A 4,182-nucleotide genomic window follows, 5' to 3' on the forward strand; every position below is an offset into this window, starting at 1 on the left:
GTGGAAAATGACTCCGACTCAGAAGGTCGCGGTCGCTGGCGAGTGCAACAAAAAAAACAGAAATTCCTCACCCATTCCCGGACTTTCGGTTTTCCATGTGCACTTCTCATAGGTAACATGGTGTTGGCGCTATTGTCACCTTAACTGACGATCACTTGTGTATCTTCCGTGTGTGTGTGTGTGTCCTCTGGATACGGCTGAGGGGACCAAGGAGCTGCGCGAAGTTGACAAAAAGAACATAGAGTCTGACTGCAAGGTGCACGTGTGTGTTTGTGAGAGAGAGTGAGAGAGAGAGAGAGGGAGAGAGAGAGAGAGAGAGAGAGAGACAGAGAGAAAGAGAGAGAATTTGTATTTACAGCAACGGGCCGAAGCCGCGATAGAGTCGAATCCTGCGCTGATAGTGTGCGCAGCTGCTGGTCAGAACGCCTCCACGCGCACACTTGCGTGCGCTGAGTGTGGGCAAACTGTCTGCGTGCATGTTCCGTGTGCACCGCCCTCACTGGGCTCTGTTTGGACACGTTGTCGTGTCCTGTGCGCTGGAGTACCTTCTCCAAAAACACATCCTGGTCAGTGACAGGAAGCTGCGGGGAGGAGAGGGGGGGGTGTATAGGTCCATGTTCTCTGTCACAGAATTAGGATGATATACATTATACACTCTGTATAGAGAGAGGGCAACATCGGCGGTGCAGCCTTGCATGATTGATGAGCCAAAATCTGTACGGATCAACCTGTTTACAGCCTCCTGCTAAAACAGTTTTTTAGCCGAGGGTGGAACCAACATGTGTACAGTTGTGGCTAACCTGCGGGAGCTACCAGTGACCTTTTGGACATCTCTGCCAGTGCACCGTAGAGGTAGAAGTAGTAGAAGTAGTAGAGCAAGAGTGGAGCAATGTAGAGAGTAGAAGTCGAGCAAACAGAGGAGGTAGAGTCTAGACCAGTGTCATTGGCACACTGCATATCCATAATATTGGTGCTAAAGAGGAATTTTGAAGCAGTGTCAAAGCTTCTGTTGAAACGATTGTAATCAAAGGATTCTCAATTGTTGTGAGATTATAATATGAGAGAATAGTACAACGGTGTTCTGCATATCATGATAAACCTAAATGTAAAAAAAATTCTAGCTTACACTTTTTGAGCGTGCTAGCAACAGGATAGACCATGTGACCTGAAAGCTAAATTTTTGATTTGAAATGAATTAATGAATAAAATTTGTGCATTTTATTTCATCGTGGATCTTCTTTTCAACAAGGACGAGTGTGAAAGTGCATGCAGAGAAGAATTCACTTCCACAGTCTGTCAGTCAAGTGAGCGCTGCAACCAGAAAAGAGTGAGAGAGAATATCATGCGAGGCAGTGCAGTGGAGTGCATCCTCAGGTAGAGATGAGCATCCGCATGATGTTGTCGTTGATCAGTAATTCCATCTTTTTTTCTTTTTAACTGTCTTTGAATAAAGACACCTGTTGCTTCAGGTTGGTGAATAAAGCAGGAAATAAAAAGACCAGACTGCAGACGCTATTGAGTCTTGAGGTCGTCTGCGTCAGGAACATGTGAGAAGACGGAAGTTCCAATATAAGGTGCTGAGATGGCGTCTTGCATCAATAATTCACGGCAGGACATACTGGAAATCTCACGGGGAAGGTGTGCCTGTAACTGTCAGATGATGAATTCTTTACTGAACCTGCTGCTGCTGCTGCTGCTGCTGCCGCCACCGCCACCGCCGCCACCGCCTCCGCCGCTGCCGCTCCCCCTCAATGTGTTATTCATGAGACGGCGCTCGGCTCAGCTGAGGTTCAGTGCTCTGCACTTCCCTTCAAGTGTCGCTGAGGGCTTTGAATTGTTCCAACACTGATCCCAAATAGGTCTCGGAGCGCCAGACTCGGGCGTGAGCGAATCTACAAGTGGTGACAGTGCGTAACAGGTTGTTCATTAGGGGAATGAAAGCTTCAGCTTTATGAAGAGATGAACTGTGCATTTTTACAGTCTCTGCACGACAAATAGCAGTATTTTTTTTTTTTTTTTTTTTAACAAGTATTACAGTAGCAGCTGTTGTGAAAGGTTTTGGTAACAAGCTTCAACAAGAGATTATTGTGACTACACTGGCTGGAGGCCACAAATGATTGTTGGGAAAGGTTTAATTATCTCTTATCTGTTCTCACTAGCTTTTCCAACAATAACTTCCTCTGTCCTGTCATTGAGGTTTCTGGGAATTATGCAGTTCTTCTGTTTCACAATGCACCGTTCTGTAAATCCTCCCTGTGTGTGATGTCAGAGACACAATTGACTCAGTTATATGACAATGCCGCAGGAAGTGCTGGTCCGGCCCTCTGAGAGCATCTTGCCTTGCCTTTTGTTCCCTTCTAAACACTGAGATGGTCCAACATCACATTCAATTTCAAACTGAGTCAGAAACTTTGTGTTTTTTTTGCCAGAGGTTGTAAACAGAGGGCTAAATGCTACAGAGTTTGTCGGATGATTAATAGTTTCAGGTGGAGTGCAGGTTTAAAAAAAAAAAAAAAATCAATGTAAAATATAAAAATTTCGTTACGTGGATGGTTTGCTCTAAAAATCAGGAGACCTAATCTTACGTTGTCCATTTAGAATCAGGAGGAACATGCCAAAGGGGGGGGGGGGGGGGGGGCAGTAAGTGATACAGTACACGTGTCAGTCAACATTAAAGGTCACACTGCAGAAGTCCAACTGTGCCGAGAACAGCTGTAGAGCGACAGCTTGTTGATAAACATACAAACGCAACAAACGCAGACACACACACACACACACACACACACACACACACACACACACACACACACACACACACACACACACACATTCAGGAATCTCAGCCAGTGGCCGTTGAGTAACCCCGGGATGTTTATGAGTGCAGGAGTAGACGAAGGTCAGGGGTCAAGAGTTCCGCCCTTACACGTGGTCCCTATTATCACCTCGCACGACACATCTGGCCCCGGCGGAGACGTGGACCTGCAGAGATGCGGCATGTAAAGACAGAACGCTAAAGAGTGTTGGCGCGTTATTTTAGAAAGAACATCGCCATCTTGTGGACGTTTTATTTACTGCAGATGTGCGTCTAGGAGCACGGACGTGAAGGCGACGTCTCTCCTCATTTTCCGTGTGTGTGTGGGTAATGTCACAAGAATATAAAATTGTCAACCATGACATAACCACAACCTCCTCAACCACAAAATCCTTCCTCAGTTTTACCATGTGTCGCCACAGTGCATCTTGACGTGAAGGGGAGCAGTTTCAGGTAGTTTCAGTTTGTGTCCAGGTGAACTTGGCTTTTTATGTTGTTTCAATAGTAAACAGTAGTGGAGGGAGATGTGCCATGTCGTGGATTTTTCAACACAACTTACCGCTCTGATGCTGCTGTGTTTGTTGTGACTTTGTGGAAAACAAAAATCATTTTAACGGAAAAGGAAAATCAGGATGACACAAAGTAAAACATGCACTAGCAGTATTCGTTGAAATTCACAACAGAGGCCGAAAAGGTGTTAACAGTCAGATAAAAAAAAATAATAAAATAATTGTAATCGTTTTTCATAGCTTGATAATTGTATGATAATTTTCTCATGAAATAAAATATTTTTATTTTCAATTGGACCAATGATCTCGTCCAGTGGGTTGACATGGCGATGCAGTGGTTAGTTAGCATTGTGGCCTTTCTGTGTGGAGTTTGCATGTTCTCCCTGTGTCTGCGTAGGTTCTCTCTGGGTACTCTGGGTTCCTCCCACAGTCCAAAAACAAGCACACGAGATGAATTGTAAACATTACTTTGAACGTAGGTGTGAGTGTGAGAGGGCGAATGGTTGTTCGTCTTTTGACGATGAACTGGCGACTTGTTAAGGGTTTCGCCTGCCTTCGCCCTGAGACAGCTAGGATAAGCTCTCGCTAGCAGTCCCCGTCCGGCAACCCTGAGTGTGGGACGGAGAAGGTATTGAAAATGGACGGATGGATTTAGTCCAAGTAGTACCCCGGTGTGACCAGCAGATGGAGGCAGTACTCAAGTAGCCGGCGGTTGAGCAGCTCTCGGAAAACGTCGAGCCACTTCCTGTCGCCCCTCCAAGTTGCACAAATAGTTTTATGAACTTCCAGACTAAAACATTTTTGATTAATTTTAATTTAAGCGAAGTGAGCGAAGTGAGGGAAGTGAGCGACTCACTCGGC

The sequence above is a fragment of the Nelusetta ayraudi genome, unplaced genomic scaffold, assembly GCF_046127955.1.
Source record: "Nelusetta ayraudi isolate G7.1 ecotype Tasmania unplaced genomic scaffold, CSIRO-AGI_Nayr_v1 ptg000052l, whole genome shotgun sequence".
Lineage (NCBI taxonomy): Eukaryota > Metazoa > Chordata > Actinopteri > Tetraodontiformes > Monacanthidae > Nelusetta > Nelusetta ayraudi.